At 45.7% G+C, this 20,908-nt stretch overlaps 1 protein-coding gene across 6 annotated transcripts in view; it reads left to right on the top strand.

The window, feature by feature from the left end:
- Positions 1–3,254: 3,254 nt before the first annotated feature.
- The window catches only part of Pkib (cAMP-dependent protein kinase inhibitor beta), an 83,466-nt gene continuing 65,812 nt past the window's right edge, over positions 3,255–20,908 (top strand). For 2 of the 6 annotated variants that reach the window (XM_063235082.1, XM_063235080.1), the window contains exon 1: positions 14,865–15,020. The gene's annotated coding sequence lies outside the window, so the exon portion shown is untranslated. Of the gene's footprint in view, positions 3,475–14,860; positions 15,021–20,908 lie in introns of those variants that run through there. The other 4 variants (XM_013143698.3, XM_003479406.5, XM_013143699.3 and 1 more) reach the window with 4 other exon arrangements.

Here is a 20,908-nt window from a genome sequence, read left to right as displayed (position 1 = left end):
TGGGTGGCCCATATTTATTTAGTTTTCAAAGAAGGAAGGGGTTAGAGTGGAAAACAAGAAACTGAGCAGGATTTTGGGAGTGGTTCAAGGATTTTTACAAGTAACAGATTATGTCAATTTAGAAGTATTTTAGGAGAAAGTGTCCAGGTGACTTTCACTACAGGAGTGAGATGCCTGCTGCTACAGCCTCCATCTTGTTAACTGAGGTTGGAGCCGGGTATCCTCAAGGGTAGCCTTATCTTGCCCTGTGAGGTGTCTCTTTGCTCTCAGGTCAGCCATGCCTCAGCCATGCCACAGCTCACACAATTTCCAGCTTCAACAGCTCCCAACGACCACTCAGTTTAATACTCCTAGGTATTAAATTGAGTTACTTTTCTTGTTAACTGAGACAAAATACCAGACACCCAAAGTTAAGGGGGGAAAAGTTTATTTAGTTCACAGTCTGTGGAGGATTCAGTCCTTAATTGGCTAGTTCCAAGGCTGGGTGGCTCATGGCAGAGGGGTATGACAGAAGAGGAGCAGTTCATTGCAAGCTGAAAACAGTAAAAGCAAGCAAGATACCTTAACAGCGTCTTTCTGCCCCCCCCCCTTTTTTAATGCAGGCTACTCAGAGTGGGTAACACTCAGACCCTTAATTCTAGTGCTTTTGGGCCAGCATTGCACCATGAATCAGTCCCAGCCTCTCACACTCTAGACCCAGCCCCCTCTGAAAACACCCCACCTATGACTGGGTGAGGCTTTGGGAAGACATCTAGACACAAGCTACAATACTTGTAAATGTTATCTTACTTGATAAAAGGGTTTCTGAAGACGTAATTAAGGCAATGCTCTCCAGATGAGATCATCACTGATCGCTTGGCTAGACATAAATTTTATGACAAGAAATTCCAGACATTAGGGCAGAAACAGAGGAAAGACATGCAAAGGAAAGCAGAGATAAGAATTACATCACTTCCAGCCTATATGCAAGAAGGATTAACTGTTCGCAGCTACCAAAAATCCAAAAGAGGTGACAAAGAATTATCCCCAAAGCCTTCAGAGGGAAGCTGGCCCTGCCAGCACGTAGGTTTCCGATTTCTTGGTTCCAGAAGTGTGAGAGACTACAGTGCTGCTGGCTTTGGTCAGCAGTTTTGTGGTTATTCTTTACAGCGTCTGTAAGAGTCCAAGATGCTTGCACATACAAACATAGAATAGGCTGTGGGTGACAATTTTCAGGTTTCCTGCTTGGATCTTGGTCAGCCTGGCCACATCCTTCTCCCTGCAAATATGGCCTCCCCTCCAACGACTATTTATGGCACTTAACCTCCCTTAGGCCTTAATCTCTGCAAGGCTTACTCAGGTCTTGCTTCACCCATGATCCTGTTTCTCTCTACTCTTCATGAGGTTTTGACTACACAATCTTCAGACATCAAGGCAAGATAAAACCGCCAGAATCTTTGGGTTCAGAGGAGCTTTCAGCAGAGCACAAGGCCTCCTAGGAGAAGAGGCTCCTGCACGGGTCTTGCCTTCTAAATCTATGCAGAATTCTCCTTGAGCCTGAAAAAGCCTCACTATGCGCACAAGGGTTCACTAACTCTTCTTCCTCCTTCGGATTTAGGTGAAAAATCGACTTTCTGCGGAACATCTTTGGTGCTCCTTCAGCCTTGGGGACTCTGTCTCTGGAGCTAGGACCACACAGGGGCAGCACTGGGACTTTGCTGCAGGCTTGGGGTGCTCTTCCCCAGCCTGGATCCACGCAGGTGCTTCCTCCTGAGGGTGTGGGCTTTCTCGCCCCACTTGGCACGGTCAGCCACCCATGCAGTCCTCCGTTATTCCATGGCATCACTGCTGGTGGCTTAGTCCTCACGTGGATACCTCCGTCCCAGGCCTTTGATTTCTCCTTCCTGGTTAGCTGACCCCTCCCACAGCGCGCAGGTACCCACGCAGTCATGCAGTCGTCACTTCCTAAAATATCAAGAAAAGACAACTTCTCCGCCTCTGACGACAGCCCCTGCCTCTCTCACGTGTGGGATACGTGCAGTTCTCTCTTTTTTCTTACACACACACACACACACACACACACACACACACACACACACACACACACTTTGATTTTATTTTTTTGGTCTGTTTTTAAGTTAACCCCACGGCTCTCTGCTCTGCTGAAAGCGGCCGAGCTTTCTTTCCATCTTCAGTTGACACAGTCCGGTATCCGGGTAAACTTGGTGCGGTGAGAGTCGCACCTCTGGCACAAAGTCACCGGATCTTGGAGTCCCGCCTCGGTGCTCCCCTGCAGAGGCCGGGCTCTGTGCACAGGCTCAGAGCTCTGGCCGTCCACCCAGGGCGCCAGAGCAGAAATCAGGGGCCACTGGAAAGTCAGCCCGCTTTAGGGTGACAGAACACCTTCGAGTCCTAGTTCTGTCTTCCGTGAAGAAACCAGGTTGATACCGGTTCATGTAAAAGCTGCTTTCTGGGTATGGAGGACCCCGGCTGGATTTCAGCGATTCCAAGATGCCAGGTGCAGAGTTCAGAAGCGGATCAGTGAGGTCCAACAGTTTCATCAAATTCCTCAGAAAATGCAGGTTTTACAAAACAATTTTCATGAATACAAGGAATTCAGTCGCAGAATCAAAGACGTCTAATCAGGGTCATGTGACGCCTGAGTTCAAACATTTTATCAGATTGTCGTAGTAGGATCCCTAAAATAAATGGGTTTTAGGATGCCTTGCCTTAGATAATATTAATGTTATATATTATTGTACGATGTAATAATGGGAGGCCTTAGAAACCGGTGACCATACACCTGGATGTCTCTTATAAATACCTGCGCGACCACATAAGTAACTGGGTCCTTAGAAAACAAAATACGTCTATGCCTTTATTAGGAAAATCTCAGGTTTCACTCACGGTGTCATTTAAAAAGAAGGCCCTCAGCTCTGAAAGCAGAATTGGATTTAAATTGGATTTAAAACTGGTTTGTGATCTAATGACCAGCCCCCGGATTTAAATTATCCCAACTTTCTGAGTGTTGGTTTCTTGAATCTGCAAACAGACCTCGTGGTGACTACATTGGGAGGTTGTGACTATTAAGTGACTTTTCCAGCTTTTTGGGTTAGTGCGCGCGTGCGTGCGCCGAGGGGGGGGGCGGTGACCCCGACCCCGCGGGGAGCTTGCACCCTGCTCGGCGGGTCCCTCCTGCTGGGCCACGGTGCGCTCCTGCGGCTGTCTGGCCCGAGACCGCGGAGGCAGCGCTGCCCCTTTCCTCCCCAAAAGACGCAAAGCGAAAGCGGCGTTCCGGGCACAGAGGACGGGCCGGGCTCTCCCCCGGTTGGCGGGCCGGACGCGCACCGACCCGCCCCTCGGCTCCGCGGTCTGGCCCGCCCCGCCCTGCCCCAGCCGGCATCACTGACTGAGTGGCCGGGCGACGGCGAGCGCACCTGGGACTCGGCTCGGCACGCGGGGATCTGACCGATCCGCTGCATCTGGGCGCTGTGGGTATGTAGGGGCCGCTGGGCGCTGTGTACTGGGCACCGGGCAGTGGGTGTTAGGCAGTGGGTATTTGCTACCGGACACTGGGTGCTGGGTACTGGACAGCAGGTAAGAACACCATTGCGGCCGGCCCGAGGATACACGGAGGGGCCCGGGGTGGCACAGGGTGGGATCGGGCGCGCAGCCCCTGCCGGGGGCCCCGCGCTCAGGCCAGGCACCTGCTGCGGCGCGCCGTCCCGTCCAGCCCGGCGTGGAGCTCCGGGCCGGGGCTCGTCTGGGTTCCCGCCCGGCGACCCTCTGGGGTCCCCTCCTCCGCTGGGGCCGCGCGCGGGGAGCCGGGAGGATTCCGCGGGGAGGGAACCGAGCCCGAGCCTCTTAGGAAGGCTGGTGCCCCCGAGGCTCGGCCGGAGCCGCCTGAGCGTGAGCGCGCGCGCGTGTGTGCACGTGTGTGTGTGTGTGTGTGTGTGTGTGTGTGTGTGTGTGTCTGAGTGTCCGTCTCTCCCTCTGCGCTCCACGTTCGAATCCGTCTTCCCTTCCCTTCCTTGTCGCCCTCCCCACGCCACCTCCACCCCTGGGAAAACCTGGCAGCGCCTGGCTCGGTCCGCGTTTTACACACTTCGCGGCCCCTGAGAGCGCCCGAGGCTAAAACCCGATTCCTGGAGGCTGTGCGGGTCCCTGCCCTGGCCGAGAGCAACGCGGAGATGGCAGGTCGTTTTCTAAAAAGGGTTTGGAAGCTCAGAGGGCTCAGTTTCAAGCAAGATATTATTTTGAAACTTTTTTTCGGTTGGGGAAGAGCTTTCAGCGATCGACTTCAGTCCTTACTAAACTTTCATCAGCAGTCTCCAAAGCTGACGGGCCACCTTCAACAGGACAATAAAAAATCCCTTTTCATTTTTGTTAAAGAATTTTCCTCTTCTTAACTCTGCCTTAAGCATTTGTTCAGCTCAATGATGGGCTCAAATGAATTGTCTCAAAACTGATTACCTAAATTCATGTGGAATTCGCACGATATAATTTTTGAAATTTATTGAGGTATAATTTATAAATTTGCACGTCATAAAATTTCTCCTGTCAAAGGCAGAAGACTTTCAGAAGTTATCCAAGCAGGGATTTAGAATTTGGCTTTAGAACACTTTCCTCACTTTGTAACATTCCTCATGCTGATCCATCGTCTCCGTCTCTCCGGAACGTACTTTTCAGCCCCCTGAGATAGAATTCGCCTTTTCCCATCGCTTCACCTATATGCAGCCTGTGCTATGTTTGGTTCTGGCCCTGCTGTCTTCTTATACACCGTGTCTTTGAGGCTCACCTTGCATGGGTATTCTGTTCCTTTTCATTGCCTAGTACTTTTCCGTTGCTTGGATATTTTGCCCGTTCACCAGCTCATGGGCCTGGGATTGTTCCGGTTTAGAGGGTTATTTTCAGCCTGCTCTTGAGACCTTTTGCTGTGGCTCTCTGTGAGCTCATGTTTTTATTGCTCTGTGGCAGACCCTGAATGGTGCAATTCCTTGGTTATTTGGTGAATGTGGCCAGCTTTCTGGTAGAAGTTGTGTATTTACAAAATGTACAAAATTTCCCAAGACAGAGATGCTTCTTAGGGGATCATATGTAATTTTTTTTATGTACACAGAGAGGGTTGGGAAAGAAAACAGATCACTTCCTTTTAGATTTGCAGCTCAAAAACAGCAGATAATTTTGAAAAAAATATTGCAGTGTCTCTAAGATTTTTTGCTTCATATTTTTAAATGCTAAATGAGAGTGAATCAAACTTAATCAAGATCACTTTTTCAAACAAAATGGGAAGGAGAGCAACTTGAAAATTGTCTTTTTAGATGCTGATGAGAGCCAGCTCCATCTTGACAGTAAATTCAGTGGGTTTTCTATTCCTTCATGAAAAGGTTTTTGTTTTTTGAGTTTTTTTGGTACTGGAGAGCGAACTTACGACCTCACGCTTGCCAGGCAGGCACTTATGTTGCTGAGCTAAATCCTCAATCCCCATGAAAAGTTTTAATCGATGAAGAAAAAAGTATTATTCCCTCTCAGTATGAAAAAACATACAAGGAATCCTCTGATAATGCAAACTCCCTTGACCATGATGCCATGTAATTCTTTTAAAAAATAATTAAATATATCATTTTAGATAGATGTGAAGATAGAAGACCCAAGATTCAGATATTACAGATAAAAATCCACGTTAGATACAAATTCTTTCTGTTTGGAAACTTCTTCCATTGAGAAGTGTTTCTCTAAATCTTTCAAACATTTTTTGGAGGGTGTACTGGAAATCAAACTCACAGCCTTGTACTTACCAGTGCTTATGCCACTGAGCTATATCCCTGGCCATCACATATTTCCTTTTATATGCTCTATGGACTTTCTGTGAGTCATTATCAGCAACACAAGAATTCTAGATTAAGCACTTGTACACACCTATAAAACCAAAAGTAGTTACAGTTTTTTATTTTATTAGAAATACAAGTGACTGAGGAAATGAGCAGCCACTCTGCTTTTCACTCACGTAAGACACTTCAGTGCTCGGTGGCAGACAGCAGTGTCATGCAGGGGTGGGAACATTGCAGGCCCTGTGACATGCAGTAAATCTGCATCCTATCCTTCCCTTGTCCTTTGAGGGCCCCCGAGTTGGACTCCTGGCTGGAGAATGGAGTTTGGAGATGTCTAGATAAGAAGGAAGCAATTCAGACTTGCATGGATTCCTGAGCAGGAGGGATTGTACCCAGAGGCTGTGATAATTAGAAACAGGAATTCTTGGACAGGACTGATGGCCAGGGGATGGGATGTGCTTTGAGATGGGTGGGCTGGAACCCAGCGGCTGTCACGCCTTGTTGAGGGGCAGCCGCAGACCTCAAACTGTGGACTGCAGACAGGAGCTTGGCTGTTATCCTGGGCTCTGGTTCCACAGTTCCGGTCTCCTCGAGCCCAGAGCCTTGCCGCTGAGCTGATGGAGGGGACACTGTCTCTGAGGCTGGGGGGGGGGGGTGCAAGGGCAGGGAGGGCACTGGCAGAGGTAACTGCAGGATGTTGCTTCTGAGAGTGAAATAAAATGTAAACTGAGGTCCATGATGGCCTCAGGCATAAAACCATGGGTGGTAGGAAAGAGGTAAGTGGTCTTCCTGAGCATGATTCTGTTTTAATGGCCACAAAATGAGTTATTTCTACACAAATTTTGTTGGGCCAAGATAATATAGCTCAAGAAGAAAGCATCGTTTGTAAAAGTATGTGTGTGTGTATGTGTGAATAAGTGTGCCTGGAACTTACATTGGTGTATTGTTTGTTTATTGCTTAATGACAATCAGTGCTTCTGTCTCAGAGGTGTTATACTAAATTCCACAGGGCTGCAGAGAGTCCCTTGGTCTTCCCAGAGAGGGAAGAGAGAACTTGAGATCTAGTGAGAATGTAGATTGTGGGCGTGATGCTTCCATCACTCGGGAAGGCAGGAAAGCATCTGTGTCCCCAAAGAAGGAGTTGGACAGGCTGAGGCCTCCTCAGAAGCCACCTGCCGCCCTGACGTCCACGCCAGTCCTGCACACTGAGGGGCACAGGCAGGAAACCAGCCTTATGGGTGCCTTTCAAACGCACCAAAACTGCCCCTGCCTGTGTTTGCTGTCACAGTTCTGGGACGCTGGATTTTAGGGGCACCTGGCAGACTGTTGGAGGAGCAAGTTGGGGCAGCACAACGAGGGCCACAGATTAGCAGAATGTAGAAATAGAGGCGCTGAGAGGGGCCACCCTCACAGTGGCTGGCGGTGGAGTCCAGGAGGGGTGGGGGTGAAGCCCGAGTCTCAGGTTCTCAAATTTGAAGTGGGAGCAAGTATGTTGCAAATGTGGGGAGAAGAAAGGGGGGCAGGCTGGGTGGGTGACCTGGGCAGGCTCCCCGTAATGCCTGACCTCTCCGGAGCCCCAAGGGGACCTTCGTTGAGGGGTGGTTTTTGCAGATGCAGTTGGTCAGGAAGAGCCCGGCTGGAGCAGGGTGGGCTCTGAGCGGACGCAGCCAGCTTCCTCATAAGAGGGGCTGTGGAGCAGGGTGAAATGTGACAGTGGGGATAGACAGGGGTCGTGCCACACTGCATGTGACACATGCCAGGCCTTGCTGGCAATGACTCACTGAGGTATGGAACCAATTTTTCCTGAGTCTGCTAGGAGGAACTGGTCACGCTGACACGCTGGGTTGTGATTGCTGAGCTCCACAAACCAGTTCCTTTGTGGCAACTGGTGCCAGCAGCTCTGGGACCTTAAAACTGTGTATTGGGGAAGCTGATGGAGAAGGACCAGTCGGGGGGTGGGGAGGAGGTGTCCCAGAGCTTTAGAGATGTGGGTGCACCTGGCCTCAGTGTGCGGGGGAAGTGGAGTGATCAGTCCTTTACGGGAAGCATGTGGCGTGGGAAGGTCAGCAGAGAAAGCCAGAGCCTGGACACACGCTCGCTGGGGATCCAAGAGGACACGGTGGCAGCAGGGAAGTGGGAGAACAATGTCCCTGCAAGGTCTGCATGAGGAGAGTTGCACACTGTGTGACATGGTTCACAAGCCACAGCCACAGAAGGACACAGCAGGAGATGAGCTGAAAGCAGCTTCCACCTGACAAGCAGAATGTAAGCGTGAAGGCTTCATGATCAGAGGGGAAGCAGGTGTGGAAGGCAGCTGAGGACTTGTCCCAGGATGGCAGGGGCAGGGGAGGCAGAGGGCAGACAAAGAAAGCCCTGGTGAGCTGTGCTTCTTCGTATCGGGAAGTCTGTGGGAGAGGCTGGAAGTGCAGGAGAGGTCGCTCTCGGAGGAGGGTTGACCTACAGCGCTGGGGCTTCTCCGGGGGTGAGGAGTCATTTTACTCTGTCTACTCGAGATAGCGCTCTGGGTTAAGAGAGGGACAGCTGTGTCCTGCGCCACGCCAGCCTTATGCACTGTGCTGTGTGCTGTGTCCTCCACCTTGGAGCTGGGCTGGGCTGGTCTTTGGGGAGGCCGGGAGGACACCTGCAGTTTTCACTGCAGCATGGGTGGAAACAGAGCTGCATGCTGCTCACAGATTGTTATTTTTAGCAACGTTTTAACAGAGTGTAATTTCATTGAGTGTTGAAAACTTTTCATGTCATCTGTGAGTAACTTATTTGTTGGCTGGTTCACTTTTTGTAGGTTGTACCTCGATGTGAACCGTTGGAAATCTGGGTGAAATCTAAGGAGAACAGACCATCTGAAGGGCATCACAGTTTATTTTACAGAAGGACTGTAAACATGTGTTAGTTTGCCACTAAAGTTATTTTAGTCATAAAACACAAATATCTTTGAATATTTTAATTTTAACTTGAATATTTAGTATTGTTTCAATTTTGGTTATCTTTTAGTCTTTACATATTTGTAAGGAAGTATTTTAACATCAGTATAAAGGTAGAGAGTTATATACTACTTTTTTCTTGGTAAAATTGCTACTTCCAGAAGAAAAATCAATAATAACATTTTCCCTTATAATCTAAAATATCCAAAAACAAATGTCCTGTGAAATAAATTTTTGGCTAGATAAAATTCCAGATATTGAGGATATGAGAAGGATCATTTTCCAGTTTGCTGCCAAGGCACGTTCTCATATCACTGTGCCCTGTGGTAACAATTGATTTAATACAGAAATAGGAAAACTGATTTTTAAAAAATGCCTAAGCAGTAATCATATACTGCTCCGGCTCTTGGCAGTGTTTAAATGTAGAATGCAGGTTTTCTAACCACAGTGTGTACTTGCTAAATGACGTTTTCACCAAGAAGCAGGAATGTGAAATAAAGGCAAGTATTTTCTTCCAAACAAACCTTCGCACCGGCTCTCCATCGGTGTAACATCCAGGCTACCTAAGGTACTACTTTTGGGACAAATCACACTTGTCCCGTAAAATTCCACCAAATATTTTAAACCTTTCAATTCTGGAGTCGAGTTCATGAGATAATGCACACTGGATGGAAGTCAGAAGTTTCAGAATCCTATTCAGCAAAAGATAAAGTCTACTTGTATTTTGTTGATCTGCAAATTTAAAAAACATAAATCACATCGGATGATATGGTGTTTCCCACTTAATAAATATCTTACTCATCTTTCCAGTGCAATAAATTATAGTCTTTAGGGGGTGTGTAGTGTTCTGCTGAATTAGATACAGGAGTCCCAGTTGTGTGGTATGCAGACTATTACCACATTGGACTTTTAGAACAATATCATAGTGGAAAACTCAGTCCCAGGAGAAGCTCAGGGGAGGCAACGCGCCCTGCCCAGCAGTTTAGGCGCTCTCGGGCCAGTTAGGGAGTGCCAGGGGCCCATCTCCATGCAGTTGCCATGGCCTGGGGCTGTCCCCAGCCTGCAGGACAGCTGTGAGTCCTGTCCCTGGCACTAGGAACAGCGAGCTTAGGTTGGAATGGAGGGTGAGGAGGAGAGGCTCCTTCCAAGCAGAACACGTTCACTGCACAGAGGTGACCAATGGGTTCCAAAGAAGACAGGGTGTCAATGGGGGCCGAATAACCCTGTAGAACAGTTGTATAAGGAAAGACTTCGAGCCTTCCTAGCATACAGGTTTGCATGATGGTATCGGGTGGAACAGCAGTATTTTTTAATATTCTGGTTCAACTATTTTCTCTGCAGCTTAAGTTATAAAATATGCTTTGTATCAGTGAACCTTCTTTAGCATATGGCTCTTGAGTTCATGGATTTTATTTTAAATTCTCCCTATTCAAGTAATGTTTTGAAGGGAAATAACAATAAAAAAGTAATCTTTCCTCTTTATATAATTGTTTTTGCAGCTAAAATTTGAGAAAACATATTGACACATGGCTGAGGAGGTGCTAGAGAGAAAAAAACCGTCACTAACCTGGAAATTAAAAAGCTTCATTGTGCAGCTGACTCAGATTTCAACTGGTCATATGATCCTGAAAATTTTCCAGTTTCTGGAGATTTTGTCACCATGATAACCTTATGTGTGAATGAAGTTAAGTTCTTCATGGTGACATCAGGACACTAAAAAAAGTGCCTGTACTGTTGTAGATAGAGCCTGGAATGACATCTTGTAATGCTACATGTATCACTGATTTTCAGGTTCACACTTGAGGGTGGTTATAAAATTGCTTTGAAAGGCTTTTAGTGAATGATAGAACTCAGTACATGTCATCTTCTAGAGGAAAAGTTACTTAAGTTCAGATAAACAAATGCCTACAAAAGCACCTTCCCAGGTGTGCTTTTAGTGATGTAGGTGTAGAAAGGGCTGAGATGCTGTCTGGTCTAGAAGACACTTGTAGCTCCATCTGTCTGGGGGCCAAGAGAGAAAGTAATACACTTAGTGTTCCTTCTACAGAGTACAAATGTTCCTGAAAGTAATAGACAGAGTTGGGGTGTTTCAAAGAGAAGGAAGCTTAGCTCTGAGGCTAATATTACAGAAGGCCTGTATGGAAGATACAAACCCGCTGATGGCCCGTGGAGGCTGGATGGATAAAACATTTCTGAGTTAAGAGAGCAACAAGAACAAAGGTACAAATCCAAGGCAGAAGGATGCAGAGCTGTGTGGGGTTTGTGGGAAATGGAGTTTGCAGTCTGGGTGGAAGGAGCATTGGGACTGCAGTGGAGAGGCTCATTCCAAGGATGAAGGCTTGGGCCTGATGTGTAAGTAGGAGTCATCCTCAACTGTTTAAAGGGATCACGTCATCAGTAATTCAGAGGGAGGGCTGACTCTGGCTGCTTGCTATGCAGACCAGCACAGAGTGATTTATATGTTTAAACAGTAGTGGGGAAAGGTCTTTCGATGGATCAGTAAAACACCGAAGGACACTGATCTGCAGCAGTTCCGTAGGAATGATGCCAGTGGTTCTGTGGAGGGCAAAAGCAAGGGGAAGCCATGGAGTCAGGCCTGGGTTTAGACTGGCCTTAGTGCCACTCCCTGTGTTATTTTGTTTGTCCTTTGCATTTTTAGAGTATTTGCAGTGTAGAGCCACAGTGTGCACTTACTAATTAATGCTAGGCAAAGGCCCAGTGCTAGTCCCAGAACCTAGTACTGGCTCTAATTTGTGACCATTGTCTTTACCTGGAGGGCCATAGTACGTATGAGCTGGGCATTAAACTGGTTCTGTGTGGTGCCTACAGATTTAAGATAAGTATGAAAGAGAGAAAGATTTTGAACTCAAAATACAAAAGATGTTATACAGGTTAGACTGCAACTTAAAAAATACATCTAAATGGGACAGGCCTGAGTTCAACTGTGTTGACCACCGCCTACAGCTGAGGCTGTGTGTGTCTGAATACGTTTACGAAGAAATGACCTCATTCATGTACTCTATGGGAGACCTCCAAAGGAGGGGGCTTCTCACTTTCTGCCAAAGAAGTCCTAGAAACGTAGAGGCATAGGAAAATCCAGAGGCAAAATTCTCCATAGAAAAGACCTTTTACTTATAATTTCATAATCATCTTAAAAACTTATATGCATTTTGCATTCTACTTTATAATGTATCTATTTTATTTTAATGGACAAATAATGCTTGAGATATACTCCACCACATAAAAGTACCTAGATATACAGAATTTGTCCAGTGATTGTGAATACTTTCTGCACAGAGTCTCCCCAGCACCATGGCTTCCCTGTGGAAGCAGGACAGCCTGAATGGGATGTGGATCCCACAGTTCATAAAAGAGAAAGAATTCTGTGGTTCTCAGTGGGGATGAGCTAATAATTCACATGTCTACTGATTAGAATTGCAGTAGACATGTGCAGATTGGTTTAGCTGGCACAATCAGCACTGCTAATATAAACACATATGGCAGTGTGTTCACATCAAAGTGCATGTAAAACTAAGCTCCAGGAAAAACTTGCAATTGGAGACGTTTGTATTTCTCAAACACCTAAAACAGTGAGGGGAAGGGCTGAGTGGGTTTGTGATGCCCCCCTCAGATGCTCAGACATAAGCTTTTGTGTGTTGTTTGTTCCTATTTACTGGGTGGGAGGCGGATGCTGAGTGAATACTGCTTTGTAAATTGCAAAGAGGTTTTAAGTTAGGATAATTTTTTTCCTGTTGGCTCTAAATTACTTTAAAAAATAGGATTTTCCTCTCATTTAGTTGTATCAAAGATCTCTGCATAAACTAGATAGACCAAATTTGCTCAAAGACCTGCTGGTCAGAACCGGAAATTACTTCCCTGAGCCTGGATCCAGATCAGCGTTTGTGGTGGGGTTATTTGAATGTGTGGCTCCTTTGAACTTGTTATTGTGATTATAGTAACAGGGGCATGGGCTGGGGTGCAGCTCAGGGATGGACCACTTGCCTGGCATGTGTGAGGCCCTGGGTTTAATCTAAACTGTACACAGAAGGGCGGGATCTGATTATGCTAGACTTCTCATTGCATGGATTAGATCACTGTGGGGTATTGGGTTGTTTACCCTGTAATGATTCATTATAGTCTGATAAGAAGCCCAGGAGTCAGAAGATGGACTTTTTTTTTTAAGCAAGGACAGGTTCCTTTTGAACTGGAGTATTGCTCACAGTTCAAATATTTGATTTCTGAAGCACAAGAAAATGAGTTAATTCCAAGTGGAATATCTTCTTTGCATGAATATAACAACTTTCAAAACATTTTAAGTTTGCTGGTTTTCCTTCCTATCTCAGCTAGTTTGCACCTTCATTGAAGGGACAGTTACAACCTTTAAAACGCATTTTGAGGAATCATTCCTGCAGTGACAAGGTTTTCTCTTTTTAACTTTTTCTAAAACAGTCTTACTAAGTTGCCCAGGCTGGTCTTGAACTTGAAATTTTCCTGCCTCTTGTCTCACCTCCTGAGTAGCTGGAGTATAAAAATAATTTTTTGGTGTGGTACTGGAGATTGAACCAATTCCCGCTTCACACTAAGCTCTTCTGCTTTTCTGTTTCGAGACAGGGCCTTGCTAAGTCACTGAGCTGCTCAACACGAGCTCAGACTTAATCCTCCTGCCTCAGCCTCTCCCGATGCTCACAGTTATCATCGCTGCAGGAGTGAGACACGTTTTAAAATCTGTAAGCATCTACTATCCCCACAGCTGGATTTCTTTCATGGACATTTGCTGCCTTCTGAAGACTATTTGTTTTAGATTTTAGTATCTTATTTTATTTTCCATCCTTGAAATAAGCTAACAGACTCCTGGGAAGTTAAAGAGGTTAAAAATAAAAAGATTCCAAATCCTTGTGTGTTTTACAATTTTGCCCAGGAGTACTATCTCTAATTATGAATAAATTGTGGTTTACCTCCTTAATGCTAAGGTGCGTGCTAGATGCCAGAGGTCAGGTTGCATGGGACAGGTCCTGATCCTCGGGGTGCACAAGATCAGTGCTGGGTGGGCGAAGGTAGAAGTCAGCGGGGCATCCGACTCCCATGTGAATGCACGACTGTGTTTATAAGTTGTTTTCAAGTCAGGTGGTTGCTCGCAGAAGAGTCGTTATTGCCAGATCTTGAAAGACAACCAGTAATCTGCCAGCCAGTAGGGGATTCGCGCTGGGGAGAGGAAAGAGGCTTCCAGGGTGCGAGGTGTGTAACACCGGTTAATTCAGTGTCATGGAGTGTGCGCTCTGGGCTGGCAGCAGCCGGGGTTGGAGGCTAACTGGGAAACAGACTCGAAGCTGGATGCTCGGTGTGGACCGGGGTGAGGGTTGCTAACGGGGGCGCGGTGCAGTGGGAGTACTGGCTGGGGGTCCGTGCCCTCTTGGCACACGGTTCTGCCCCCCAGAGGGAATGGACCTTAGGGGAAGGGGGTTGCACTCATGTTGGGGGTGCTACGTTCTCAGATTGGTTAGCTGGGTGGTCACCTTCGAAGCTGTGCAGGCAGATGGGAAGTCTGACTGATTGAGAGCACTTGGCTGTTGAAGTGTGGTGCTCTGGAGGTATTGACACTGAAGATGTAAATGTGGGCTTAACTGCCTGCAAGAATTGGTGGGCTTTCCAATAAAATGCTGTACTAGATACAACTGCATGTTCAAATACTGTGTAGCAGGGTTCTGTGAGAATGATGTGATCATTGTGAACGAAAACAGCTAAATCACAAATTTATTTCAAATTATAAAACTTCAAAGGTCATGTTTTGAATGTGATTTAATAAATGACCTCTTTTAATATTTAGATTTTGTCAGATGTCAGTTCTAATGCTTCTGTTTTTCTGACAGTTTCTCTAAGTCTCTGAACATAGGGCTTGAGTCAAACGTCCTTTCCAAGGTAGGGGCTAGCCCTGCTCTGGTTTCTGTTTAGACATAGCTGGAGTGCGTCTGGAAAAGTGGATGTGGTTGTGCAGATCCTCAATCACTCAGAGAAGCAGGAACCCGGCCTCCTGCAACCTGGCCCTCCTGGGAGCTACTGAACTGGGTGCGCTGGGAACAGCAGGTCCCACTCAGTCCTGTTGCCTAGCAGCCCTGCTCAGCAGTCATAAGAGGCTGTTGCTGAGCAACCGGCAGGGCCCTGGAGCATCAGCCATGGACACCCCAGTGGTGGTGGGTCTGCCCCACAGCGGAAGCCACATGGCAGGCGGCTGTGCCTCCCGCAGAGACACCCGGGAACACCAGGGCCGTTAGCAGTAAGTGCCTCCCCTTAGGACTGCAGAAGTAACTTACGCTGTTGGAGCCCACAGTCATTAGTGGGATGACCGATGTAAATGGGATTAGACATGAACCTGAGGCAGGGCGGCAGGGCGGCAGTCAGAGTTCTCATCTCAGATGCTCTCATTCTGGTGCTCTCCCCTTCAGGCTTAGTTTCTGGGTCAATGAGAAGTAATTTTTTCATTGCGCTGATGGAATACGCGACCTTCTCTATTAACATTATGTAACCAGAGCAGATATTTACATTTGAGAAAAGCCAGCAAGCTAACTCTATCCTGGTCAAGGGGACTATATGATAAAGGGTTTGATTCAGCAGTAACACATGAGTCTGCCACTACTACCGAGATACTGCCCTGGGTATTCTTTCTACAGAGAAAGGTCAGAAGAACCAATTTGCCAGGAATGTGCCTTATTTATTGTTCATATTTAGAAGAGTTGACAGAACTCCCTAAGAAGGCTGAAGTAAGCTTTTAAGATTTAACATTTCCGTGTTGAGCAATAGCTTTTTGTGAAGATCCAGGCAAAGATTTTAAAGGTCAAGACATAGTGCTTTTAATATCTTAGAATAGCACAAGATGGGCTGGTTCGTCTCTCTCTCTCTCTTTCATACACACACACACACACACACACACACACACATTCCCCCCATCCCAGTACTGAAGATTGGGTACTGAAGATTGAACACAGGGACTTTATACTGAACTACATCTCTAGCTATTTAAAAAAAACCAGACTAATTAATTAATTAATCTTATCAGACAGGACCTCATTAAGCCTCTAGGTTGCCCAGGCTGAGCTTGAACTTGCCATCCTCCTGCCTCAGCCTCCCAGAGTGCTGAGATTACAGACATGCACCACCATGTCTAGCTGCTGCTGCTTCTTTTTTGTGGTTGTTAAATATTTAAAAACTTAAAAAATTCCTCTCAATACACGCATACAGGATATTTATTTTATGCCCATGCACGCTCACTGTGTATAATTAAAGTACCACTAAGGTATTATATCAAACAGTCATAGAACAAATAAACCCTTTTCTAAGGTACTTTATTCTATTACATGGTATATATCATTGGCAGGCACATTCTGTTTGTCTGTGTCCTACATGTGTGTGTAAAATAATCTGAAATGCATTGAATGGAGTGGGTGGAAACACTGTTCAGAATGTCATTTGAATCTGCTTAACATCTCTAGGTGGTAGGCACTAACATTAAGGACCTTTACACACATGGAAGCCTAGTCTGGCCTAGAAAGGTTAAGTGACCCAGCTGAATTCATGCAAGGTAGATTTGCAATCAGAAGGTCTAATTTTAGAACCCATGCTTTCAGTCATTATGATATACTATAAATGCCACATTACTTCAATCTGAGTTCACGACAGGCTTGTTTTTAAATTATAATGACACACTGATAATAATTTCAGATGAAACTTCTGCTTCATTGAGAATTGGTTTTGTGGCTGATTGCACCTGTGCTGCACAAAGTAAACTTAACGTTTTCTAAACTCTGATGATGACAAGTATTTCCCTGAGCATAAACCTCGGTGGGCTTTCTTCTTGGCACCATCCTTTTCCTTTCTGTGTCTAATTTCTGCACTTCAATGGCCTGTTTACATACCCGCGTGCAAATGTTCCCTTTGAGAAGTTCTCTCTCCTGCCTCCCCTGGCTGGGTGACTGCAGATGCTGCCACCGCCCTACCACGCTCACAGTCGTTTACTGATCGATAAACTAACACTTGTTTGTATGAAACACCTTTGGTTTCTTTCTGATTACAAAAGACCGTGATTTAATTTAAAAAGCTGAAATAGGAAAAACAAATAATTAAAACCTCATGTAATCTTTTTTAGGACTAACTTAGTAGCATTTTGCTGTGTACCAAGTTAACTGATATGTTTTAAAAATGAAATTATGGTTATACTGTCCATACTGTGTCTCCTGTGTTAATTTAATATTTTACAAAAAATTTCCCATGGCCCATGTTATATATTCTTCAAGATTTCTTGGTGAATCAAATAACATTAAATCCAAGAGAAATAGTAAAGTAGTAAAATAGTAAACTAAGATCTCCAGTGAGATCATAGTTTTGTGATCTGGGAAGTTATTATTTCTGAGGTTTGTCATTTGTAAACTGGAAATGTTAATTGTTTTCAAGAGTTAATGAGATAATGCATATAGTTGCATGTTAATCGCTAGTGTAAAATGTTAATTATTAGAGTTTCTGACTGCTGATGATAGATGCCAGCTCTCTGAGGTGTGTGCTGTGCTGTCTCACTTAGACTTCCTGCTTATGGGAGCAGCCTTGGCCCTCTCTGCCTGAGTTGTACAGTTCCTTACAAGTTAGCCTGATCTAATTAACTGCATTTTACCAGTTTAAATCCTCTCTTCTCTGCAAGTCATTTCTTTACAGTTGCTTGTGTGCGTTATGCTTACTTCCGCCTTGACTTCCTTTTGGGGGAGCTCCTGGTGCCAGTTGTGTGTTTGGAACACAGTCCTGGGGAGAGGGGAAGACAATTTCCGTGAGACACTGAGATTTATTATGTCCAGCTGAGGACATAGATCCCCACGGTGACTAGCAACTGGGTGTGGCCTTTTCTGTCTCAGGTCAATTCTTGGAGAAAATCTCAGCCGTCATCTATCACCCACCCTGTCCCTGCAGTTCAGCTGAGGCTGTAAGTAGGTCCGTTCTCTGCAAGGTGGCATTAGGCAGCTGGCTGTGACCTGGTCCCCGCTTGCCTCCCAACGCCCTCTCTGCCCTGTTGTATGTCAGGAAGATTTTCCAAAGTAATGTTGCCCAAGGGAGCCGCGCACTTGCTGAGCAGGAGCGACAGTGGGGACTTCAATATGTGTCCCATTAATAGAAAAAGACCTGCAGTGGCCATGTGGAAGGGCTCCCGGGACCCAGTCTGTAGCCTTCTGGGTGATACAATGTACGTTTAAATTATAATCTAAGGTTTCAGATACGTACAGGTAAGTTCTTGCTGCTGTGAGTGAATGACTGAGTAAGTAAATAAGGATAGAACAGCTCCAGATAAAGTGTGTATTTACTGCACTCTCCAAGAGGTGAAAAATACTGCCCTCCGTGTGGGCTTCTGTGGTGACTTTTTCCCAGTGTCTAATGGGCAGTGGGGGTTGGGTGGGGTAGAGCAACTGGGCAGCAGAAAAACCTGAACATCCTTATCTCAGTGAGGTCAGCATCGATGGCATTGCACACTCTTGGCTGATAAATACATGATGTTGCTCCCCAAATCTCATAACCCCAGTATAACTAAGATCTTGAGACAAATCCCAGTTGAGGGACATTCCACAAAATACCTGGTCAATGCTTCTAGGTCACCCAACACCAAGAAAAGCCTAAGAAACTGTCACAGCAAAGAAGAGATAGGATGATTAAACATAGGATATCCTGGGCCATCAAAAACAGGCGAGGTAAACAGTAAGGAAATAAAAAGTATAAAGTTTAGCTGACAATAACTTATCAATATTGATTCATTAACTGCAGTCAATGTACCATGAGACATGAATAATAGGGAAACTGGGTGGGAAACTGTAGAGAAACTTTCTACACTATCTTCAAATGTTTTTAAAAACTCTAAAGCTAATGTAAGTAATAAACTTATTTTTTAAAGGAAGTACTATTATACTATGATCCAGAAATTCCATTGCTGGGTATAAATGTCTAGAAGATTGGAAAGCAGGGTTTTGAAGGAGTGGCCTTGCACTTATGTTACTTAGAGTAGCCAAAGTGTGGAGCAGTCAAGGTCTACTGGCGGATGAATTGGCAGACATATGTGCTCTGCTGGAGGGACAGGCGGCCCTGTCGGAGGGAAGGACACCCTGACACAAGCCACGAATGGATTCACCTTAAGTGAAGCCAGCCAGTCACAAGACAAGTACTGTTTGATTCCATTTCTGGAGATATCTATCGTAATAATAAAATTCATTGAAGCAGAAATGGGATGGTGATTCTAGAGGGAGCCAGGTGGGATTAACAGAGGCTGATGTTCTGTGGGTAGGGAGTTTCCATTTTGAAGATAAGAAAGTTTTGGAGATCAGTTGCCTAACACTGGGAACATGCTTAGTACTGAATTGTGTCCTTGAAAATGGTCCAGATGATGTATTTTACATTAGATGTATTTTTGTGCAGTTCAAAAAAGAATCACCAGTGAAGTAACTGCTTTACGCTGTGCAGTATCGTTTCCTTTTAGCTTGAGGGTTAATTATCTAGGGGTATAAAGCAGTAGGGTCGTTAAGAGAGCAGCACAGTTACCCAATCCATCTCAACCAGTGGTCATCCCTAAGTCCGTGTAGAAGGAATCAGCAGAACAGAACGCTCGTGAGTGGTCAGGCGTCGAAGGCGAGGACAACGCGGAGTTGCAGCATTCTGGGGCTTTTGTAGTCTAAAATAAAAACTTCTTCGAGCAGAAGGTGCAGCACTAATCATCTATGAAGTGGTAAAGAAAGCTTTACTTTCTTCTGTGAAAGCAAAACAAATCCTGTTATGCGCACTCTACATGCTTTCTGTTAAAATTGTGTGGCAGTGACCAAGAATAGGGACATATTTCTTGTTTGGAAGTATCATTGATGTCTGGAATTATTTTTGAAGTTTTATTTATTTATTCCTGAGAAAGGCTATCACTGTGCAGTTCAGGCTGGCCTTGAGCTAACTTTGTAACTCAGGCTGGTCTTGAACTCACAATGATCCCCTTGCTGCAGGCTCCTGAATGCTGGGATTACAGGGCTGGCTTGAAGTTTTAAAGAGATGGTATTAATATTTGTGCTACAAATGACAGTTGAGTTATTTTAATTAAAGGGCAAGTTCAGTCAAGAGTTGTCAGTATTTTTAAATCCCTTTTCCTTTTCTGAGAAGGTGAAAAACTTATATGCATGACTGATAGTTGTAACTTAACTACACTTGAAGAACAATGCGATGCCGTCATCTATACGTGTGCAATAATAAAAATGGTAAGTAACATACCCATCTCAGGAGCATTCACTGTTTGTCTGTGGTGAGAATGTTCAGAATCCTCTTTTCTGCTTGTTAAAAAGCATAGAACGCATCATCTCCAACTATGGTGCAGCAGAACACCAGATTTTATTCCTCCTGTTAATCGTCACTTCACTCCCGTTGTGCAGCGTCCACCATTCCGCCTTCCCCCTTCCAGCTGGTCACCACCATCCCACTTAGTGTCTGTGAGATCAGGCTTTCAGGTTGTACCTATGTGAGGTCACGCAGTATTTGTTCTTCCCCTCTTAGACTCCAGGCATCTTTGAAACTCATGAGTGAAATGCCTCTGGTGGTCTTTTTCTTTGGAAGCTAAGACAGACTCCCTGGAACATCGTCTTGCTGAAGGGAAGCTGTGCGATGCAGTGATGCAGTCCTGGGTACTCATCCTGAGGTCCCAGACTGAACCTAGGGGGAAAGAGAAGAAGCAGGCATTCATCTCTGCTTGAGCGTCGTGATGACTGCGTATTCTCTCGTTGCTTGTCAGCTGGAAAGCCACCAGGGTAGCCGGGAGCGACAGGTGAGACCAGTGCTCCTGTGTCCACTTGATGCAGGAGGCTCTGTGGCGCGAGCCCTGGCTCCCCCAGGTCAACACCGAGGAATGAATAGGCTTTGGAGCCAGAGCTGGGACCTTGATGACATCTCATGGCTGAGGCCTGTTGGTGCTGTTGATATGTGAACTGGGAAATGTGAGAAGCAAGAGACGAGAGTAATCACATTTTTAAAAACTAGCTTAAAATGATTGTTAATATAGTACTGTTGACCTTTTGGAAAACAAGATACTTTGAGAATCACAGTGAAGTATCACCACATGTAACTCTTGGGTTTTATGCAGATTAGAAGTTGTTTTCTCAGCATGAGAAGGGA

This window comes from Cavia porcellus, unplaced genomic scaffold (genome assembly GCF_034190915.1).
Source record: "Cavia porcellus strain 051 isolate PalLab524CR breed Dunkin Hartley unplaced genomic scaffold, mCavPor4.1 scaffold_24, whole genome shotgun sequence".
Lineage (NCBI taxonomy): Eukaryota > Metazoa > Chordata > Mammalia > Rodentia > Caviidae > Cavia > Cavia porcellus.
The sequence above is the reverse complement of the archived record's forward strand: the minus strand, read 5'-3'. Positions and strand labels throughout refer to the sequence as shown.